The sequence below is a fragment of the Camelus bactrianus genome, chromosome 3, assembly GCF_048773025.1.
Source record: "Camelus bactrianus isolate YW-2024 breed Bactrian camel chromosome 3, ASM4877302v1, whole genome shotgun sequence".
NCBI lineage: Eukaryota > Metazoa > Chordata > Mammalia > Artiodactyla > Camelidae > Camelus > Camelus bactrianus.
The window spans coordinates 67,880,372-67,906,185 of record NC_133541.1 but is presented as its reverse complement, the minus strand read 5'-3'; positions in this window follow the sequence as shown (position 1 = coordinate 67,906,185).

Here is a 25,814-nt window from a genome sequence, read left to right as displayed (position 1 = left end):
ACTACCCTGAAAATGAGATTAGCAGAAAATGAACTCACAGAAACAAAAGAAGAAGCTGTATGGGGTTTTAAGCAAATTTATATTTGAAAGAAAATATAAGTTAAAAGAAAGCTTTCTGTGTCATCAGTTACAATTCATACATATCCCACAAAATACATGCTTTGTATCCCAGAAGAAAGCATCAATCAATAGCAAGCATTCCCAGAGCTAATCAATCTTTACCCCTTTACCTCCAATTAAAAGGAAACTGTTAGAGAAAGGATGCATTATCCAAAATCTATGCCAGTATGGGTTTTTTCCTACAGAGATGAGTTTTATCTTAAAATAGCTTATTAATCCCTATTAATATCACCAAGATACCTTAATAAAATCACCACTGCATAAATGTATAATTCTATCCATGTTTATAATTTATTGCTAAGTATCCTATTTTCTAGCTATTTTGTTTTCCAATATAATGTGATGTATGTCTGCCAATATATACTTACACTTCACGCAGTAATTACTTCAACATTTCTTTCCATTCAGGAAGGAGTAGTAAATCACAAACACCATCTTAGCTATGCTTCTAAATGAAACGAAATAATTTAATGTGGATTTTTTTTCCCTCTTTCTAGATCACAAAGTCACTTCAAAGATAATGTTGTAAAAGATTAAAATAGTCTATGTGGTTCAAAATTTCAGTTTGTTAATCTTGTTAGAATTAATTCTTTATAATGATACTAGAGTGTTTTTCTTTATTCTTCAACCATCAAGCTAAGTAGAAATTATTCCACCCAAAAAGCAAAGGATTATTTTTAAATGAGCTGATTATTTCTAAATAACATCTGAGTCCAATCATTAACCCCCCAAAAAACTACAAACATAGTATGATTTGTAAGTCTCTTCTATCTTCTCTGTTTACCCTTAAAGCATCCACATTCAGTACTTTTCAGTTGAGGTATGTAATAACCCCTCAACTCTCTTCATGAAATCTCTCTCTAATGCACTTTACCACTGAGGCTTAGTTCAAGTTCTAGAATGCCTTGTATATTGAACATATCTGCGACAGACTATGTCCCCTCACAAAATTCATATGCTAAAATCTATTCCCCAAGGTGATGGTATTTGGAGGCGGGGCCTTTGGGAGGATCCACCTCATGAATGGAATTAGTTCCTTTACAACAGAGATCCAGAGCGCTCCCCTGTCCTTCCCACCACGAGAGGACACAGCAAAAAGATGAATCTATGAATCAGGAATTGGGGTCTCACTGGACAACAAAACTTCCTGATCTTGAACTTCCAGCCTCCAGAACTGTGAGAAATAAATTTATGTTGTTTATAAACCACTCAGTCTACAGTATTCTGTTATAGCAGCCATAATGGCATTTCTGTGTTCCAACCAACTTCTATGTTCCTCAGCATCTTCAAGATAAAAGTTGAAGTTTCACATCAAGGCATACAAATCCCTTGGATATTTACCCCAACTTAGTTTCCAGCCATACTCTTCTCACTAAATCTCTGAATTCCAATCAGGCCATATATATCATTCCTCAAATACATCTATGCCAATTTCTAACCAGCATTTTTGCACAAATGCCCCCTTCCTTTCCTAAGAAGGATAACCCAATCTGAATTTAGTCTTATCTCTTTCTGTGTTACCAAACCACTTTATCACATTCTGCTTCTCAAAATTCATATCATATGCAAATTGTGCTTTGTGAGAAAAGTAATTAAGTGTTTTTCATAAAATAGACTCTCAATAAATGTGAATTAATTATGCACATGGACAATGATTCATAGACTCTAATGAAAAATAGTGTTCAACAAAAGTTTTGGCAAAAGAAAGCCTGATGATCCTAATAAATACACAGCTCTCCTCATTTTTTAACATTCCACAGTAAAAGGCTAGTATGAAGTTAATAATTTGATTCTATTTCAAGTTTAATTTCAAATGGGATTTAATTATGCATAAAAATACATATTAAGTATAATTATACTCACATATTGAACAAACAAAATAGGTGATAATAAAAATGCAATTTTTCTTTTTGTTTCATAGAAGTCCTTTACTTTTTAGAGAACTTTTCTTAAAAATTTCAAATACACATAAAAGTAGAGAGAGAAATGCAATAAACCTCCATATACTCATCACTCATATACAGTAGTTATTGAGATTTTGCCATACTAACTTCAACTATTCCTTTTTCTTCCCTTTTAAAATGTATTCAGGGTGGGTAATATTGCCTATTCCTAGATGAAACTATAAACAGACTCCTTGAGTTTTCAGCTCATTCTTAAGTAATGGACAGTTCTACAGGTGCAACCAACCTCAATGAGTCTCAATTCAGAAAATGGGAGGTCAATTATAAGGTTATAATTTATTGTACCTAAGATCTCCCCTTCCCTGGTGCTGTTCTGTTTCAGAGCCAGAAGTACAGAAGGGAATGGTCCTTTTCTTTTTTTCCCTCAATCTCCTCTCCCAGCTGGGCAACCACTTTTGTTGTCCTCTTGTGGCAGGCAAGTATAAGGAGAAGCTAACACCATCTTGGGCTGGTTTTGTACTCCCTGAGACAGGTGAACATTAACCTGTGTCATGTGATGCTTTCATAAGTTTGCCAGATGTGTCTTGCAGGACTCCTCTCTCTCCTATGTAACTTGGAACCAGGCAGATGCACCTCCATGCTAGGTAGTCAGTTGTTACTTTCCTCAGCCTCTAGGCAGTCACCTCCCAGCTTTTTCCTACTGAAATGGTCCTTGTAGCACTCCAGGAGGCTCTGGACAAGACCCTAGATGGCTGTATGCCTGCTCTCCTGTGTGACCCACATCAGATCCATGAGAAGCACTCCTGTATACCTTGACTGAACAAATTGTCATAGTAGGGGCTGTCCCAACATAGCAGCACTTTCCAGGCTCAACCCCATAGGAGGTCATCATCCCCATCTTGTCTTTTAGGTTTCCAGGCAGTCAAACTTAAGAACACCAGTTATAAGAGTGACATCTACAGTTCCCCATCTAACCCTGTGGAAAGATACTTTTCTTAGAAGCAAAGGAGTTAGAATTCCTCCCACCCTCCATGGGTTGGGGCTCAGAACAAGGCATCAGCTATCTCTTAAAAAATATTTTCACCAGTTCTTTCTCCTCTGCTCACTCACAGGTGACCCCAAATGAAGTAGTTCAAGGGTCATAAGACATTTCCTTCCAATATTGCATATTATTCCATCTTGCTTCCTAATTGCACATCTATTGCATCTTGATACCGAATTAAAATTTTCAATTTCCTTCAATTTAAGTACCTTGTAACACAAACAGATGGTATTTGGAGGTGGGGCCTTTGAGAGGATCCATCTCATGAATGGGATTCTAGAATCTCTCTCTCTCTCTCTCTCTCACACACACACACATCTGTGAATGGAGTTATCTTTGGTTTACATCATCCAGAGAAGACTACAATTCATTGGGTTGAAGGAAAGCTATTGGAAAATGTTGAATTTTGGTATAATTTAAATACTGATAGGAAATTTTTTAAATAGTACATAATTCTATGATGAACTGAAGTGGATTTCAGTTATATTTAATAGTTATTAATGTTCCTATATAATCAATTGTGGCTATTTAAGAACAGTCAATGAATAACATTTATACTGATTGAATGACGTCAGCATATTAGATTTTATAGTGAACATACAGAAGACTAAGTCCCATTGTTGGGTCTATTTAATAAATATTGACTTCTTGTTTAGTCATCTGACAAGATTTATTGACATGGCAATTCCATATTTTCTGAGAATGATTAAAATTTTATTAGGCCCCAAAACTAGAAGGCAATGTAAATATGGGTCTTGGTAATGTGCATTTATCACGAAGTTCACTCAAACAGCAGATTGAAGTTTCCATAAAACTTTAACCCTGTTTTTTTTTTTTCATATAAACAGGAGAGACAGAGCCATTCAAATATCCCTTTTCAAGCCAGGAATGAATAAAGGACCCTCAAGGCTGGATGCAATGTTGGTTCTAAAAACAGTACTCTTAAAACTAGCCAGACCTCTCAAAAGAGCGAGGACAAGAAGGAGAAAGCTCACAAGCAGTGTAGTCACTGTGCCACCAAGTGAGAATAGGGGACCATCACTGTCTGGACCACTGTCACAGTACTGAGGAAGAAAACACTAAACTGATTTACACACATGAAGATCCTCTCTGGACTTGTATTCAGGTGTCATTTAAGGGATAATGAAGAATATATTAGAGGATTTTATTTGTTTGTTTTTAATCTCCCACTTAACATAGAGCAAAAGGAAAAATATCTAAGGAGGCCTTGAAATATAATCTCAAACAATAACCAACAAATGGATTGCCAAGAGAAAATAAGGGTCCACAGATGAGTGTATCTGAAAACAATGGAGCCACTTTGGGATTTTGTTTATTTGCTTATTTGTTTGGGATGATATATACAAAAATTTTGTATGGGTCCCAGCACATTTTAAGTATTTAATACATGACAGCTATTAATATTATCATTTGTATTGTTATAACAAATTTTTAGCAAAGGAATATTTGAAAAGCACTACAAGCAAGAGTATTTGGAGAAGAAATGACTTTATCTTATTGAAACACTGTTCTATACTGTTCTCTTGTTGAAAGAGAAGGGGAAGATGGGGACAGATGATAAGACTAGAATAATACAATATGTATATATTATGAGGTAGAATTGAGCTAGAAATAATTTGGCAACTTTTACTATTTAGTAATTATAGGCTTTCACCAAAGCCAGATACCAGATATTAAGTTTTATATATATATACACACATATATATACATATATATACACACACACATATGTAATATGTATGTATTATGTTCGTATGTACATACATATATATATATATATATATATATATATATATAAATTTGATTTTATATGCCCCAGAATTCCATATCATTCAACTCAGAAACTAAAAGTAAAAATAATTATGTATTCAGCAATTCCATTATGGCCTTAATCTCAGGGAGATAAAGTCTTACAGACATCCTGAAAGCAGCAGTTTGATCTTAAGTCACCAAAGCAATAGGTACTTTTATGTTATTCTAACAAAACAATGACTTGGCTGGTACAGAGTAACTGCTCAGTAAATGTTTGTTAAATTCACGAGTGAACTGGGGAATAACATAATTGCATTTTGCCAAAGATTAGTAAATATACTCTTTTTTGAAAGGGATAATTCTGTTTAAACATAAAAACTGTAAAACTGGTCAAGGAGAAGGTCCTAACACAGTTTCTAGAAGACACTAACCTTGAGGAATCAAGGTATTTAGCTCTGATTTGTTTTGTGATATGAACACAGGAATAAAAGCAGTTTTACAGAACTCTGTATGAGAATACTCTTGGTTCATTTCTCTCTTTCACCAAATCGTCTTAATTCATGCTGTCACTAAGATCACTTTTTTTGTGTTGTGGAAACTTTTACATAAATGCTTCCAGGAAAGGTGACATGGTTAAATAATTAATCCTGAAAACTACTTCTCAAACAAGACACCACCCTAAAAAAACATTAACTAGTGAAAAAGATTGTTTTCATTCAGTTCACTATCTGTGTGTTACCCAAGGAAAACACAGACAGATTTTAGGTGTTTAGGAGGAATATTCTTTGCTTACAAAGATGTTTTTCAGACAACAAGGCAGATGTTAAAATTTAAAGTTTTATTCCAAACTCTGTTTTTTACCCACTTGGAAAATTCATTTGAAATCTAGGTTGCTGTTTTCTATTGATAAAATAAAGTTAACATTTGCCTATGTCAGTGTGATACATCAAAGCTTAGTAATCCTCAGAATATGACAATGTAAGCATATATAATTTACCTGTAAGAATACATTAGCAAGTAATTGAGAGCAATTTAAAATCTAAGTGGAGATTTTAGGCTAAGATAAATGAAAAGAATTAAGTTTATTTTTTTCTTCAAAAATATCTTGAATGACTTTAGTGAGGTAAAATCCATTTCATGTAGGTAATCTATCATCCAAATTATAGAGCTATAAATTTGGCCTGAAAAATAAAAATTTTGTATTTGAAGAACATATCCCTTTTCTGGAATCACTGCTGCTATGTCTATTGCAAGAGAAAAACAAATATACAAAGACAATGTAATCATCTGAAGGTCATTATAAAACAACACACATCCAAAATTATTCTCTCTTACTGAAAAGACTAAATCATAAGAATAAAACTAAAACTAAATCATAAGAATAAAATTTCTTATACTGGAATTTCCTACAAGTATATATAAGAAAATACATCAGAATCTCCAGAAGAGGAAAAGGGAGGATATTTTGAAAATATTCTCCAGGTGATGTTGATAACATTATTCCCAACTGGAATAATCTCATAACCCTGTATAGCAACACAAATTGATAACAGTAATCTTTTCATGTTTCATTTGGGTGCCAGGTATTTCCATCTCAATGTCTTGCCAAAGTCTTCAAACCTTAATATAGATGTAATAAAGTTTTCTTCCTTTCTCATATAATCTCTGTTACAGTTAATGGCAGTCCTCCTCAAAGACACCTTTCCTCTCAAGCCTCTCATAAGTTGGCATGTCCCTTCAATTCTCTCTCTAAAAGTTTCCTCAAATCTGACTGAGCTTCTTGACTGCATATTAATTAAAACTGCTTCATCATTTCTCAACTAGACTAATTCAGCAGTCTTCTAACTGCTGTCCCTGTCCCCACCTGCTCCCACCCTGGTCCACTCTCTTTAGTGCTCCCAGAATTACCTGCATTAGGAAGTATTTATTATGAAATTATGTCTCACCTCTCGAAATCTTCTTCAGATCATTATGATCTTTAAGAAAAAGTTTCAAACTCTTTAGAAATCACATATTGCTCTTCAAAATTTGACCACATACTACAGCACCAACTTCTACCTTTCCAAACCCTCATGCCTATTAAACCTACTGAATTTTCCCACTGATCCACTTACAAATTCTTTAATGCTTAAAAGCCATCATATATGCTATTTTTCTCTGTATAGAAGAGTCTTTTCTGGTATAGTATTCAAATTCAACTCAATTTTCAATTCCTCTGAAAAATCTTCCCCAGTTCCTCCAGAGTGGGACAGAAACCCTTTTCTTTTAGAGTCTTCAATGAAACAGGGAAATTCACCATGAAGAAGCAAGGCATGGGATTCTGGAGACTGACAGTTTAAAACCCAAGAGAAACAAAGGGAGTTCCTAAGAAGATAATGAAAGGAATTTTCTGAAAGAAAACTAGGCAGCAAGCCAAGAGAATAACTAACAACCTAGAAAGGAAGATGGACAGTGCCAGAAGGCAAAGGAAAAGGCATGGTAATGATACATTTCCAGGTGTTTTGACCTATAGAGGAGAATTTTTGTTTCATTGTTTTTAAGAATTTGCAGGATAGTTAGTGGTAGATGCCTAGAAATTTTCCACCAAAATGAGGCTACTGTTGCTTCCAGGATAAGCTGAAATCTGTATAAGAAAGAGAATATAATCAATCAATTTCTATCTGACTGAGCTCTGAGCGATAATTACTAATGATAGTATTATAATCCCTGAATATCGAGTAAACAAAAATTTGTGATAGAATTAAATTAGGGGGAATTTTAAGTTAAATCCTCATATTACATAAGAGGATTAGATAAAAATTAAGCCTGAAAAATCAAGAAATAAAGGTACAAACACATTCTTTAAATGTATGGTGAAGGTGACAAAAAAGTTGCAAAAGTGTTGAAATTACTTTCTCTGAGGATCAACAAGAACCTCTGTTTCTACTGGGACATCATTCACATTGTGTTCTGTGTAAATGGTGCCCAAGACCTGGAATAGAAAAAAAGCAAGGACTTGACTCCCAATGGTCAAATCCAACTAGAGGTAATATGACCAAAGTGGAATGCATAGATTCAGATGTTACAGGTACTATAAAGCAAAAAGAATAAATAAGATTAAAAGAAACAAAAAGGTGGAAACAACTACTTTTAAAATTTTGTTTGTATCAGTAGCCAGAAAGTAGGCTAAAAATAACCTGATAAAAGCTTTCAAAGAATAGAGACTATAAACTAGATTTACTATAAAATCAATCAAAATGTTTATGATACACAGAGGACAGAGTTAATGTGCCCAAATAAGTTATTCCTCTCTAACACTCATTCTATTTAGTCATTTTAATATGAGATTAGAACTTTAAAGTCAGCAATTTAATTTTGCTTTAAAAAAATATGGTATAAATTAAGGTAATTTCCGTAGCACTGAAGAAGAATTTTTTTAAATCTACTGCAGTATTATCTCATTCTGAAAGTGAATTTATTCACATGAATTTGTAAAATTATAATGTATGTATAAATATATAGATATATATCATAACTATGAGCAACTCTTTAATAAATAATATGTACTTAAATTTTAATAAATAATAGTAAATAAAAAATTTTAAAAGCTGGTTTTCTTGAGACGTTTTCATTTTTTTCATATAAAACTCAAGAGAACCAGTGGATGAAGTGTTACAACTACAATGTGGCTTCATCCAAGTTGGTGCTAGAACCACTAAGAAGCAGAAATAGCGCATTAGAAAATGTAATATTAGTTTATTTAACACATTTTGAGAGCACACTATGCATCAAGTTCTATTCTGGGTACTGGGATACAGGACTGAGCAAAAGAGGCAGAAATGCCTGCCTTCTTGAAGCTTATATTCTAGTCAAAAAACAGAAATAACAGTTGTAATAGGAAAAACAAAATATCTACCTCACTACAGCAACAAAAACTATGAGGTACCTAGCAATAGACCAACAAAAAGTTTGTGAGAACTCCATGGAAAAAAATAACGAAATATTATTGAAAAATGTAACTCTTAAATAAGTGGAGCAATAGACTATATTCATGGATTGAAACTGTATCATAAAGATGCCAATTGCTATGTAAATAAATATGTTAAATACAATTTCAATAAAAATATAATAATTCTTTGGGGAAAAAAAGATTTTAAAATTCACATGGAAGAACTGAAATGGCCAAAAATAAACATCTATTTTTTAAGTACAAGAGGGGAGACCAGCTTCCAGAAATCAAAACTTTATGGTCATAAACACATAGAATGTTGCATTAGTCAGGGATAGAAAAATAAACCAATGAAGTAGAATAAAAAGTCCAGAAATAAACTCATACGTAGTTAATATATGCTTACTCATGCATACTTAACATATTACTGAAGTTACATAGAAATCAATGGCAGAAGGACTCACTATTCAATACATGGATCTGGGTGAAACAGACTTACAACATAGGGAAAAAAAATCGGTAAAAAGTCAACTTTGTACCCTTAAAGAAAGGATTTCTTACAAAAGATACTAAATAAGCACAGACAACCAAAGGGGAATTCTTGATGCTTTTAAGTTCATTAAAATTATAAACTTGTTTGTGCACACTAACAGACATTATAAAAAAGTAAAAACAATAACAACAAAAACCAAGCCCACCTGCTGAGACAGAAACCATTTAAAATGCACAAAACCTTTACATAATTAGCATGCAGGGTACCTAAAGTACTCCCACAAATCACCATAATAAACAATTCTATGGGAAAATGAGCAAATAATGTAAACAGCCAATTCACAGAAGAAACATGAAATATTTTTTTCTTTTGGCCAATAAACAAAAGAAAAAGTGTTTATATTCACTAGTAGTCAGAGGAACACAAAGGAAAATAAATCATCAAATTGGCAACAACAACAACAAAATTTAAGTATACCAAATACCAAATGCTGGTGAGGATGTAAAGCAACAAGAACTTTCACAGTCTGCTGGTACTACAAATTGTTAAAAACTACTTTGGAGAGAAATTTGGTAACGTCTAGTAAAGTCAAAAATGCTCATCACATACAACTATGAATTCTAATTCTAGGTTTACAAACTAGGAAAACTGTCACAGAGAATACAAGGAAGCATGCATAAGAATAATCATCTTAGAATTGTTCAAACTGTTCATACAAACTTAGTTCACTTGAAAAGTCTAAATCTACATATCCCAATGCAACAACTGAATGAAATTCACTAGGATGAAATTTTCAAATTTCTCAAATATATATGCCATCCCCTTTAAGATACAGTACATTATTTTTGTTATAAAATACGCAAGGTAAAAAGTGAGTTATATGTACTTCAAGTTAGGATTGGTAAAGTTTTAAATTGCAGCTGCTACTTCTGCCTAAGTGTTTGAGTCCCCCAATAATAATAAATTCTTACAAACTTTTTATGTTATAAAATTATTAACAGAAAAAAAATGAGGAAACACAGAATTTTCCAACTAATTTTTTACATTTTCTATTGATTTATAGTCATTTTACAATGTTGTGTCAAATTCCAGTGTACAGCACAATTTTTCAGTATCATATATTCACATTTTTTTCACAGTGAGCTCCAACTAATTTTTAAAAAAGAAATCTCAATTAAATAAAAATATATTTATTTCTCTTATTTTGAGTTCACTGGAAGCAGAGTCTTTGTTTTCATTATTTTTACCGTTAGTAACTTGGGTGAATTTCAGATAAAAAGTAAATACTGTTAATGAGAACAATAAATCCTATATCTTTATAAGTCATAATATGTATTCCCAGGGGAGGGGAAGCTTTTTAAGCTTAGCAATAAAAAAATGAAACTTTTTAAAAATTTAGAGTAATATGTGACTATAGAAAAATGACACAGAGCAGAAAAAATGTGCCACATACTGATAATGATACACATAATGATAATACATGGGTTTCAGATGAAATGTTTAATGTCCTTTTTTAGAGCTAGACTGAGAAAGGAATTGACTTTGCATCAGGTTAACATAAAGCTTTTCCTTCATAGTTTATTCTATAAAATTATCTTTGGCTTCCAAGTGAATTTTCACTAATTAAAAGGAAGCAAGAAAGAGATAATATTACAGTTTTGGGGCACTCAAATAATGTTTTCATACACTTCCGAAGTTAAAATATTAGGCAGAATTTTTTTTGCTCACAAAATTAAATTTGAAAATTCATAAATTATTTAAAGCCAAATCTATAAATTAGCTACTTTCAGCAATTTAATTTGATTCAACTGTCAAACTACATGAAAAAAACTACTCTAATATTTCAAAAGCCAAAATTCAACAGTTTCCTAAAACGTGGTTCTAAGAATGTAACATAAAATACTAATGCCAATAGTAACAATATGTTCAGAAAAATATTACAGAAATAAATAGTAAAGAGTATAATATAGTTCTCATAATTAAATCTTAATTTAGAATAAATTATTTTCAAAATAAAATTAATTAGAACTTTAATCACTGTAGCCACCAAGTGGAGAAAGTTTAGCATTGCATCATAAACACTCAAAATTTACTTCAGTACTCAAATATCGTAGACATGACTAAATGATGTATAACCCCTGAAAACTAAATAAATATTATATTTCATATAATCAATTAGTCCACTTAAATTTTAGTATCCAAATAAATCAACAGTATGGCATTATAAAATAAGTACATCTTAAATCAATTGAATAAATATAAAATCAATTTAAATAAAAGCACAGGTAAATGTCAGGCCTTCCCCAGTAACACTCAATACCAATATTCATAAATGCTGAATGGTTAAAAGTTAAACAGCAAAGTATGAGGTGGCAAATTCTGTGGAGAGTAAGTATCCATAGTAAAGGAGAATGACTGGACAACAGACTTAACACATACGCTAGTAAGTAAGGTGAACGTTTGCTCACTGTATCTATGCCAACTGTGCCTATGGACGATCTCATTGCCCAGGGGAGTAAGAATCTGTCTATACCATGGATATTAACCCATTCGGCAATTTTGTGGCCAAAAAAGAATAATAATAACAACAACAATCACAGTATTCAATTTTTAATAGCGTATTTCTAAATATCTATATACATATTAATTCATTAATCTTCATAATAATGACTAAGTTATTGTAGTGGACTGAATAATTGCAACCAAAGGTATCAGATCCTAATCCATGGGACCTGGGAATGTTACTTGTAAGGAAAAACGGTCTTTGTAGATATGATTAAATTAAGGGACCTCAAATGGGGAAATTATCCTGGATTATCCAGGTGGGCCCCACATGCAGTCACAAGTGTCCTTATAAGAGGGAGGCAAGGGGGATTTGACACACAGATAAGAGTAGGCACTGTGAAGACAGAGGCAGAGATTGGCCATGAGCCAAAAAATTTCAGCAGCCACTAGGAGCAGCAAGGAATGGATTCTTTTCCAGAGTCTCTAGAGCCTTGATTTCATCCCCATGATACTGATTTCAGACTTCTGGTTTCTGGAAGTGGGAGAGACTAAATTCCTGTTGTTTTAAGCCATCAAGTTTGTGGTAATGTATTACAGCAGCCACAGGAAACTAATACAGTTACCATCTCTTTTTCTTTTCACAGATGAGCAAACCGGATTGAGGCTCATGAGAAACCTGTCATACTTCTGGGCTTTTTGGTGACATGAGCCACTAAATTTTCTTCATCGTTTGAGTAAAGTTTTCTGTTACTTGCAATTTAAGTGATCTAGCTGATAAAAACACTATTTTATAATAATCTTGTCTGGTTATATTATGTATCTGAGACTTGGATGCCAAAATACATTAGACTGGATTACAAGTAATTTCAAAGTAATTTTTCATATTTTTCACTTAACTGTTTTTTATAAAAAGCATATATTATTATATTTGAAATGAGGAAAATACTTCAATTTAAAAAGCCATATTTCTAATAGTTGCATCAGAGATGTATCAGGGTCACAAAATCAGTTGCTAATAGAATCCAGAACGGTTTCACAAATAAAAGAAGCTAGCAAAATATAAGAAAACAGAATGTTTCACTGTCAGTAAGCAAGGTAGATCAGTGATGGTGAGGACTGTGAACAAAAGAAGAGTATACCCTTCATCCCAAGAGAGCAATAGCTATTTCATCCATCTGTGGCCATACAATTTCAAAAGGTCAAGACACTATGTAGGCCAACAAAATGTATCTGTGAGTAGGATCTGGCCCATAGGCCCTGAATTCATGACCTCTCTGGAGAAACTCTCTTCAGGAATACAAGCTATATTTGTGAATCTACTGGAGGTAGTGAGTTTTTGAGAAAAACCCAATGGGGGCAGGAATTATGAACATTAGAATTAGGAATCTTGGGTTCTAGAACTACATATGTTATTAAGCAAAACACAAAACATACTAAGCCCTAGAGCTAGCTCCTAACTTTAAGAAAAATATAAATATTCTTATAAAATTCAAAGAGAGCAAGAGTAAAGTGAACTCTACAAAGGACACTAACAAGTTACATGAAAATGAATATCAGTGTTTTTGGAATAGAAGATTACAAACCTACACACAGATGATAAGTTTCAGAAAGACAGAGCCCGCATGTGTCTCCTTTGATCAGCACACTTCCTTCAGTACACATGAAAAGAACACACTTGGTAATTGTCCAACGAGTGGACAAAAGACATGGATAAAAGTAGCTCTAAAATAAGTATCCTAAGATAAGTAAAAGAAATCAATTTTTCTTGATATGGCCATTTGTGGACAGGCAATGAGAAATGGATTCAAAATAAAGAAGATTTAAATTTTGAGTTTTAATGACATTTTGATGGATTTATCAAGAAAATGGAACAAACTGAAAAACTCAACATTTTGTTAGTAACAGTATTTTGATAATATCTAGAAGATAATCTGGAAGCTTATTCAAACGCTGTTTTTTGGTGGCCCCATGATTCTAAAAATAAGTATGCAAATACTCAGATACAATATGTGAAAAACAAACAGCAACGGCTGTTATGTCTTGAGACAGTGCAAAGGGTGATACAAATATATCAGTACAATCCACTGGGCGTAGATGTGCATATTTAAGCAAGTGCTATGTCTTGTAGAAAAACATTACCTATGGAAACAAATTGGCTTACCACTTTTTACACCTTTGGGAACACTCCTCCTTTTTAATTGTAAAATACATTTATGTGAAATATATCTCATGAGTATGATTGTATTCCCTTTGTTGTCCCCACCATCACCTTCCCATCCCTCAAATTCACATTTTTTTCTTTGTGAGGCAATGGCTATTACTTTAGGAACAAGATTTGACAACATGACATAAAAGTATTGTTTCAACTAAGAAATATGCAACAGAGATAAACTGCAGTGGATACTGTGATAGTCCATGCAGATCTCACTTCAGGGTCAGGCCCAGCGATCTCCCAGCCCAGCTAACAATGTCCTCTGCTGACTCTTGCAGCCCTCAGACACAGGAAATAGTCTCACTGAAGTTCAAGCTCTCTCCCACAAGGAGCCCTGCAGTGAGGGCCAAGATCCTTGTAGTTTCCAACAACTTTGAAAGGCCAATCTAGTTCAAGGACACTCCAGCCCCAGCCCAGTTGGATCCTATCAGGATTCAGTTGCAACCACATTGCAAATAAGCTTCTCTTCCTGCCCATTCCTGCCTTTCTCACTTCTTACAGCTCTATCACCCAAAAGCACTCCTCAGTAAATCTTGTACATGCAACTTTTCATCTCAGATTCTATTTTCAGGCAATCCACTCTAAGACAAAAACTCTCCAGAATAAACATCCTGTTTTTAAGAAATTATATTATGCATAAAATACTTGAAAAGAAATGTGCTTGATATATATCAACAGACTCCTTACTGAATATTATTCTAATTTTTCCAAAGGATATCTGTGGTTCTTCGATGATAAAATAATAGTATACCAGCACTTAGACATAAGCCTACCCAACCCAAAATTCCAAATCTGGGTTTGGGATAATTTCTGAATAGTTTTAGAAAACCCTCTTAGATATTCATGTATATGAAACTATCAATTCTGAAAGCCTACATTTTGTCAATAACTGTGTATTTTGGAAATAAAAAAGTATTAAATACCTAGCTTAGCTCTTTGATACAAATATAATTATTTAAATTTTTATTCCAATTAAAATTTTCTTAATATTATGTTTAAAAAATTAAAAATGTTATTCAATGAAAATACCACCTTAAATCTAATATAATTATATACTATTTATTTATCTTATGTATTAGCCATTCACTCTACTAGACTTCCTTATATAAATATCTATGACTACATCTATCTATATTCATATGCATATTTGTGTGTTCAACATACTTAAGGTAGATATTTTCTCTCTTTCACAGATGAGAAACCTGGGATTCTTTTATAAATGAAAGAAATGAGATACTAAGTAACTTTCCCAAGGTCACACAATGCCTAGATGTCAGAGCTAGGATTTAAAGCCAGGTTGTGAAGCTCCTAAAATTATATTTTTTATAATAACATACCTCATCTCCAAAATAAAGCATTTCAAAAATATATCCACAGATCACACAGAGGGAGTACGATTATGTGAAAAGTCCAGGAAGGTAACAATGAGCCAGGAGCTTTAATCATTAGGCCCAATTCTATTACTAAACAAACTGTATGACCTAGACAAGTGCAATAACTCTCTAAATTTCCACTTACTAAATTGACATAACAATAAGTATTAAGAGATATCAGTTGCTGAGTGCATGCTACGGATCAGACACTCTGCTAAATACTATACAAGCATCTCATTTAATTCTCACAACAACTCCATAAAATAGATATTTTACCTATTTTGGAGATGAGAAATTGAGACCATAAGAGAATTGCCCAAACTTACCTACTGTATTAGTCTGCTCAGGCTACCATAACAAAACACCACAGACTGGGTAGCTTAAACAACAGAAATTTATTTTTCACAGTTCTAGAAGGTGTAAGTCCCTAATGAATGTTCTGCAGGGTCAATTTCTGGTGAGAGCTCGGTATGTGCACAGAAGGCCATCAAACCTACTGGATTAGGACCCTATCCTCACAACTTCATTTGATCTTAATTAGCTCCTAAAAGCCCTATTTCCAAATATAGTTATATTGAGGGTTTGGGCTCCAACATATGAATCTGGGAGACACAAATCAATTCATAGTATCACGGATGAAGCATGATAATTCATGTAGAGATATTTTAGAAATTCTAAAACTCTATGAATGGCAAGGAAATATTATTTTTATATTTCTTTTCATTTTTTCTCATTATTTTTCATCTACAACTTATACATTCTTTATAAGACACAAGTTATACTAGTCCTACAGGAAGAAAAATGCCATGTCATGACAAGGATTTACTCCTTTAGCATTTTTTAAAATATCAAAACTTCTACTTCAGTCCCCAGTAGAAGAAAGATCAGTACAATATTAACATGAGAGTATTACATCAAAATTAGATACCTAAACTTAGTGTGCTTTGTTTTTCCAAACTATTTACTTATTTTATCTCCTTTTTACTTTCCTTTTTCAAAGAATGGAAGACTCATTTAATCAAGCAATGGCAAAGCTTAAATTAATAAACTACAAACAGATTGTGATAAATGTTGAAAGCCAGACTAGTAAGAATAGATTTTACTATTTGATTTGTAGGAAACCATTGAATATTTCAGAGCAAAAGGTGATAAAGTGTTATTTGTAAAATGTCTCTTCATCTAGTTGTCAATAAATAACTAAGAAAAAATAAGGATATGATATTTGATAAGCTGCTATTATGCTTTAAATGAAATAAGGTTTTTCTTCTAAAACCTACTTAGTAAATATCAACATATGTATTTACACAATAAATCAACTGATTAGCCACTTTTCCTCCTAATACCTTATAAATACTTAAGCTAAAAGAAGATGTAAAAGATTAAAAAAAAAATAGAACTCATATCCCAATTAAGTAACATGCCATTCGCTTCAGCTATTCAAAATATTTGTCTATTTCACTTTCTTCATCCACAAACCAGTTCAGGACTCTCTTGGTTTTAGAATAGTGACTTTTAGTTTGCCGCTGGTACATATAGAAGCAAATACCTCTTTAACATCTCCCTGTTACTCCCACTGAGCACTGATAAACCAATCAAGATGACATTTTCTGTCAGCTATATTCCCATCATCTAGAGTGCCTTTTTCTCTCTTTCTTCTGAACTAATTTTTAAAATGAATACTCCTAAGTCTATTCCAACTTTGTTCCTAACAACTTTTGTCTGGGTTTCTCAGCCACAATGATCAATAGTCATTTGCTACTTACATGTTTTAAGGGCATCTGAACTTTTAAGGGCAATTAAACTTTCTCTTACTTTAAAATCATCAAGCAAATCAAAATTTAGATTTAAAAAAAACTAAAGTTATTTCTTATTTCACCAAGCATTCATTTCTAATAAGTCAACTGTTAATCAAAAAGTCAAACTATTTTTAAGGGGCAAGTTTCAAAGTTTAGATTAGGAGATTGTATAAAAACATTGTATCTTTATCAGTTTTACATTGTATCTTATCAGTTTTACAGTTTCTTATTTTAACAACTCAAAATTGGGATGAGTCTTTCAATCTAACGTATGTCATGGTTTGTCTGGCAATGCTTTTCCTGAATCTGAGGTACATAAATTAATAGTGAGACTTTAAATCAATAGCATCTTAGATTTGATCAAATATAGTAGCTTTAAGCATCCTTACATTTCCGTATTCTTTTCACAATAAAAATTTATTTCAAAAATAAAACCCTTGCATCACAATCTCAGCAAGATGGTTTAATTGATTAAGCATCATCAGATAAGAGTTTATCATTAAAATCAGTTGATATTTACCTGACATCATGTTTATCAAACTCTGACATATTACTATTTTCAATTCCTACATTCAGAAAACTACAATTCTAAGATTAACTTTCTGACTTTGTCCATTAGGAATTTATATTAAGATTCAAATACGTAAGTTACAATGAAATATTAGACTTCAAGACATAAATGGTTATCTGAGAAAATCTTGTGCTTTAAGCATGTTTAGTTTTTTTTTAAGAATTAAAACTTGCTTTTGTTATCTAGTAGAAACTCTTATGAAATATAAAGCATGCCAAATTCTAATTATGCTAAATGAAGAAGTACCTGACAGTCTCTTTGCAGTTTACCCTGTATATTTCAACACTTTATTACATCAGATCAGGCAACAGGAATTTCGAAAGTTGGATTTTTCTAGACAAGTAAGAATTAATTTTTGTAAAATAGACGGACAGATTCCTTTAAGAGCATAACATATACTTCTGAGGATAAGCTAGGAAGCACAAAACAACATGTTTCAAGCAATTTAATTAGAAGATAATAAATTTCAAATGATCAAGTAAGCCTTTGTTTTGCTTTAGATAAAACTCAGCTTTTAAGTTCCTTTCAGAATGCTTCCAAAAGCAACAACAAAACATTGATGATAAACCTGTTAGTTGAAAACTATATATTTGAGATGGCTTAAATTTAGTGACTGTCTCTTGAATTAAAAATTAAATAACAAGAATTTAACATGTTTTAGAAATAGAAGTTTCAGAGACCTTCCTGAACAATTTTCTCCATTAAGACTGGTTGTATAAAATATACAACTTTAACAAGCATATATGCATAGATCTGCTTTAAAAAACTCTTCAGGTAGAATACCTTTGCAAATCACGTGTTTCTTAGAAAAGTGGGGTCTATCTGGGGCTAAAAAATTAAGGTGGAATTTTATCCCCACTTTAGGTACAATCACTGTCCTAATTCTGCACTGCAGTGGAAGAATAGAAATACTTACTTTAAAAGTTAAGATATAGTTAAAGGTCTTGTGATCCTATGATTAGTAGAAAAAAAGACTGCCCAGATTCTTAAATTTCTTCTCATCAATTCCTTAACATTCTTCTGTTAAAAAAAATTCTCCACATAGGTCATGAGGCATACATGCAGGCTTCTTTTTATAATATTAATAATAAATCCATTCTGTTCATGGCTGCATTCTTTTAAAGAGTTTAAGGAACACTGTGAAATAAGTGGACAGAGGCATTTTCTAATTTATAAAATGACACCACCTTTTCCAATTTCTATCCATTTTTATAAAAGGAAATCTCAAGCAATTCACAGTTCAGGCACCCATATTCCTAAAAGCCTTTTTACGGGATTTTTTAGTTTGATTCAAAATATAAAGAAAACAAATTAGAAAACTAAGCTAATATTGTTGTTAATCCACTTTGCACACATAGTTAATGCAAGAGTCTCCCTTGATTTGACAAGTCTATTTCATTTCCATTAATGTAGAAATAGCCAGCACCTCTTAAAGGATAAGGAAATTGAAAAAATGTGAAGAATGAAAGTTTTCAACTCTCCTCTAAATTTACCACTTTAATACAGTCCTAGTTAAAGCCAGAGGTGACTTAAGATGCAATAATTTGGAAAAAATGACTTTCAAATATGTAAATATCCTCTTAGTGAAGAAAAATTATAATACTATAAAACAGATTTACTTCACCTGAAAATTAATAATAATTAAATATGGAAAAGATAAATGAAGACTCTCCATCGGTATCAAGGCAAGAATTTGGTTATTGTGATAATAAATAAAGTCTAAAAAACAACATGAAGCTGATAGCAATTAGGATTATTCTGTCTAAAATAATGTCATTATTCCAATCTGTTCAGAACTGATTAGAACTTCACTTTTCAGAAGAAAGTAAGTTGCTTTTTTGCATTCTGTTTTGTGCAGAATACACAAGGAATAAGAAAGATCAAATGGTTCGAGACCTAATAAAACAGTATAAAAGAGCTGTTTCAGTTAAGTGAGGAACAACATCAAGAGATTATACTCAACAAACACTTTAGCTGAATGACCTAACAGGACATTGGTTCAGAAAACGTGTTATGGAACTATATATTCTTTTTCAATGAATACATTTATGAAAAATAAGTGTGAGGATGCTAAAGTTTAATGATACATTTCCACTTGTTATAGAGGAAGGAGGAAAGGAATTTTCTGTGTTATCAATTTGGAGATTATAACCTATGTAAAAGCAAGAACATCTTGCAAAATTTGTATGACATAAATGGTATAGCAATGAATAATATTAAACTTTTAAAGCTTTATTTATAAGAGGTTTTATTCAGGCACCACATGATATCTAATTATTTATCTTACTATAACATAGATCTATTTATTTTATTCTCCATATATTTAACAAATGGCATGCTTTGACCAAAATAATTTTACTGAAAGAACTGGTATCTGCATAAGTTGTAATTTATAGTTAACTCATAGGCTTATTTCAGTCATAGAAAGAGAAGATTGAGGAGACAGCAAAATATTATATCAAGACACAATTTTTTCAAGCTGAGTTTTAAATTTTGTTACTAGCATACTGAAATATAAAATGCATACTTATATTTCTAACTTGAATGTTGTGAACGTTTTTTTAAAAAGGTCAGTTTTTGGGAAATGCAAAGCTTCCTTGTAACAATTTCAGAAAAAGTTAGAAGGAGATCTTAGTCGAGATAATGGGGCATAATAAGTGTGTGCAATATCTCAATCAAAGTATCTGCATTAGTGTCTAGGCTACCAATGAGAAGGGAGCTGCAATAATCCTTACATTTAGAAGGTTCTATTAGTCTCCTAGGGGGAATATACTTCCTATACTGGTACTTTGTGGTTAAAAGCAAAAGTCCAAGAGTCAGGTGTCATATTCTGTCTTCATTTCTTTTTAGACAATTTAATGTTTCTAGATCTCAAAAGTTTTATGTACAAAAAGGGTGATAGAAGTTTCTCCATATTTTTATGAGAATTAAATAAGATAATTCACATATTTCACTTAGCACAGTATTTAGTACATAGTAAACAACGTTAGCTAATAATAATTTTAAATGTAATGATAATTATTATAATTAGTAATCAATCCATAATGAAGACCACTTTTTTCCATGCAACCAACTTTTTCATATTTTATTAAGGAAGTATAACAAACTACACTTTAGTTATATTATTAATTATGCAATTTACTGGTATATTCACATCCTAGCAACAGCACTTCCCCCTCTAGCAGTACGAGTCAGAAAAGGCTCCATAAAGAAAGAAGAATTTGATCTGGGAATAGAGCACTAAGAAGAGAGAAAACCAGCCATGTAACAGGAACTGTGTGAGTTAAGGCATAAAAGTAAGAATGAAGCAGGCGGCATGTTCATGGAAGAGTGAAAAGACAAATATAACTGGAGTAATTGGTATCCTTTGGGGTCTGTTGAAAATAATGTTGGATAAGGTGAAATAACGTTAAGCAAGATGAAAATAATGTTGGATACATGAAAGAAATTTATAGATATCCTTGAATCAAACCACACAAAGAGATCAGGTCTTTCCATTGAACTCAAGTGATAGTCATCATAGAGTCTTCGTCACGCTTGTGATGAAAACAGTGCTGAAAGTAATTGGTCTGATGAGAGGCTGCAGATTCCATTGGAAAAAGTAAACATTTGTACTCAAAGAGATCACCTAGGCTCTGTGCTATCCAGTACAGTAGCCAGTAGTTATACATAGTTATTGAGCACTGGAAATGTGCTAGTCTGACTTGAGATGTGCTCTAAGTGTAAAATACAAACTGGATTTCAAAGACTAGGAAAAAATATAAAATACCTCAGTAATAATTTTTAGGTTAATCGTATTTTGAAATGCTAATATTTTGGATATATTGGTATGAATAAAATATATTAATAAAACTAATTTCACCCTTTTTATGTTTTTAAATGTTGCTATTAGACAATTTAAAATTATATATGTGGCTCATATTATATTTCTATTAGACAACTAGAAGTTTATTGCCAACATACATGAATAAAATAATAGAATTGAGGACTAGTATGGTAACTGCACATGGAGCAGAATGGAAGGAAATACTACAAAAGAAGAAACTGAACAGTTCACTGGGTAAGGAGAAGGACGATCACCTCAAGGGTTTAAGACTGGGTGACTTGTTCTACATTCAACTGGTAGAGAGAAGTTCATAGGTGAGGAATGGATATGCAGAGAATATTAGAATATTTAGTCTTAGACATGCTGAGTTTGAGATAGTGGTAGGATATGCCACCTAGAATGGGAGAAAGTAAGGAGAGCACAAAGATAAAGGCACTAAATATGGCAAGAAGGATGCATGGATATGCTGAGTAAATAACAGTAAGATTAAGAGGACAAAAGGCTTCACTGTAAAGAGATGAGGAAAACAAAATAAACAAAGGCCATGGAGTATATAGATCACCCTTTTGAAAGGTTATCACTGAAAGGAAAATAAGACAATTAAGGTGAGGGCAAAAAGTAAACACGGTCAAGCACAGGGTTTTGGTTTTGGTTTTGGTTTTGGTTTCCAAGAGGGAATGGAATCTATATGCTTATCTTTTCAGTCAGTATGTCAGTCAGTCAGTCTCTCAAAAACCACATGATTAAATAGTTCCATGTGTTAGGAACCCAAGTCCTTCAAGTTCTATGATGGAAGTCAGAACAAGCAGCCAGAAAGAAATTGTGATTAAAAAAAAAAAAAAAAGAGGGTCAAGTAAGTGGAATAAGCAAAGGCACAAAACAACCCAGCCTTTTAGGGGGAGTGCAAGCATCGGGGGTGGCTGAAGCAAGCAGTCTTAAAAGCACAGTGAGAGATCTGGATGGAGAAGCCAGCAGCGACCAGACCAGGGAGTGACTCAGCCACAGTGAAAACATTTGCACTTTATCCTCAAGATTAAGGTGAGTCACAAATGAGTTTTGAGTAAGAAATAACATGATTAGACCTGTACTTTTTGATGGCTTTGCCAACAGACTGTGGGATAGACTGGAAAAGACAGGAAAGAGAAATACCAGTTAGGAAGCTACTGCAATCATCTTCGTGCAAGATTGTAAGGGCCTTAATTTACCTTTGGAGGAGTTTCTTCTCCATCAGAGCTTCATCAGTTTGTAGTGGCCCTAGCCCATTGCAGTTCCCTCCCTTACTCTTCATGAGTCAAAGAGACACAGAAAATGTTTAGATATATAAAGAAAATCTAGCATGCAGTGACCCCAGCCACACCGTATCAGCCTTTATTAGCCAGATTCTTAAACTTCTTTAGAGAGTCTGATGAAACAAGTAGAAGAATGCACAAACACAAGTCATTTGGAAAACTTTCAGGTATACCCAGGAGCCTATCCACATATTTCAACTCAATTCAATAGCTATACATTGAGTTCTGTATGGTTGTAACTTACAGCATAGCTTGAGAAAGGGGTGGTGAAAAATGAACAAGAGATTGGTCAGATATTTTTAATGAATGTCAGGGAATTTGAACCTTAGCCTAAGGGAATTAAGAGCCACTAAAGGGTTTTAAGAGGAATGATGTGGTAAGATTTTCATTTCACCATATAGCAAACCAATTGGAACTGGGGAAACCAGAGACAGAAAACCAATTAGGATATTTTGAGTATAAACTAGGAGAGAGAGAGCAGCTCTCTACCCTGAACTGGTAGCAATGGAGATAAAGGAATTTGCATATTCTAGAAAATATGTAGAAGATATAATTTGCAGATCTTTGTGACTGATGGGAAGTGAAGGAGTCAGAGGAGTCCAGGATGATGCCCATATTTCTGTCTTAGAGGAGGTGACACATTCAGTAACACAGAAGTGCAGAAGTGGAGGAGCTTGGAAGTTAAGGAAAGAAGTTGAACTCAGTTGTGATTATGGTGGGTTTACAATGCCTATGGAACATCAAAGGGAAAGATATGACAGGGAATCAATATTGGAATCAAATGCTCAGAAGGATTCTGGATTGAAGATAACAATTTTGGAATAAGCATGGAGATGTTAACTGAAGCCACTGAAATGAGTGAGGTCACACAGGAAGAGTATATATAGTTAGAAGAGAAAGAAAACAGAAAGAACACCAAAGAAAGGAAAAGGTATAAGGAAGGAAAAAGGAGACAAAGAATAAGCAATCAAGTAGAAGGAAAACCAACAGAATGTTGTGCCAAGAAAATGAAATATTTTGAAAAGGTAAAAATAGTCAACATAGTCAAATACTGCTGAAGGGCCAAGTAAATGAGAACTGAAAAGGGTCCATTACTCTTTTTTCTTTTTTAATTAATAGACTTTATTTTTTAGAGCAGTTTCAGGTTCACAGCAGAAAATACAGAGAGCTTGCACATAGCCCTCCCCACCCACACATATATACTCCCCTACACTCAACATCTCTCATCAGTGTGGCATATTTGGTACAATCGATGAACCAGCACGGACACAGTATTATCAACAAAGTCCACAGTTTACATTAGGGTTCATTCTTGATGTTGTACATTCTATGGGTTTTGACAATTGCATAATGACATGTAGTCACCATTATAGTATCATACAGAATAATTTCATTGCCCTAAAAATACCTTGTGCTCCATCTGTTCACCTCTCTCTCCCTCCCTCTCCCCAAACTCCTGGAAGCCGCAATCTTTTTATTGTTTCTATAGCTGTGCCTTTTCCAGAAAGGCATTTGATTGGAATCATACAGTTTGTAACCTTTTCAGACTGGCTTCTTTCATTTAGTAATATGTCTTTTAAGTTTCTTCCATGTCTTTCATGGCTTGATAGCTCATTCTTTTTTTTACTGCACATTTTTTTTAATTTATATACATTTACTATTCATTGTTTCTAAGAACATTTAGAACTTTATCTTTTTAAACTTACATAGTTATCAAAGGGATAAAGCCAACCACAAAATAAGAACTAATTCAAAAAGATAGATACACTCTGCTATTAACAGCAACATTATTTACAATTGTCAAGATATGGAAGCATCCTAAGTGTACATCAGTAGTTGAATAAATAAAGAAGATGCAGCATATATATGCAATGGAATACAACTCACCCAAAAGAAAGAAGGGTATTTTGCCATTTGCAACTCTTCATTCACTTTTTTCCCCCACTTCAAAAACCAGAATTTTATAACTGGCATAAACATTTCCATTGATTCAAAAACAACAAAATACCTAGAAATAAACTTCACCAAGGAGGTTACCTATACTCTGAAAACTGAAATGACACAAAGAAATGGAAATATTTCTTGTGCTCTTGGACTGAAGAATCAACACAATCAAAATGGCCACACTACCCAAAGCAATCCATTACTCTTAATTACAGGTATTTAGACTGAATAAATTTGTCCCGTACCTTATTTTTTTTCTCTCATTTCTCTCTGTTTCTGTTTTAATCATTTCAGTTGTCATGTCTTCAAGTTCACTAATTTTTTTCTTCTGAAATATCTAATCTGTTGTTAATTTCATATGTGATGGTTAGTTTTACATTTCAATTTTCCTAGGCTACAGTGCCCAGCTGTTTCATGAAACACCAGTTTAGATATTCTTGTGAAGATATTTTTTAGATGTGATTGTCATTTAAATCATTAGACTTTGAGTAAAGCAGATTACCCCCCATAATGTAGGTGGATCTCATCCAATCAGTCGAAGACCTTAAGAGAAAAAACTGAGGTTCACCAAAGGGGAAAGAAAAAGGAATCCTGTCTTCAGATTGCCTTTGGAGTCAAGACTGTAACATCAACTCGCTGAAATTTGTATCCTGGTGGCCTGCCTTCATAATTTCAGACTTGCCAGTCTCCACAATCACATAAGCCAATGCCTTAAAATAAATTTCACACACATACATACACACACACACACACACACACACACACACACACAGAGCCTATTGATTCTGTTTCTCTGGAAAACGCTAATTAATGTACCATCCATTGTATTATTCATCTTATATTTTGTAGTTTTAATCTCTAGAAGTTACGTTCAGATCTTCCCTATACCTTCCATCTACTTAACTTTTTAAACATCTGAAATGAAGTTACAATAATGATTATAATAACATCTGTATCAGTTCTGGATTGTTTTCAGTTGATTGTTTTTACTTCTCATTATAGGTTCTCTTTTCTTGCTTCTTTTCATGCCTGGTTTTA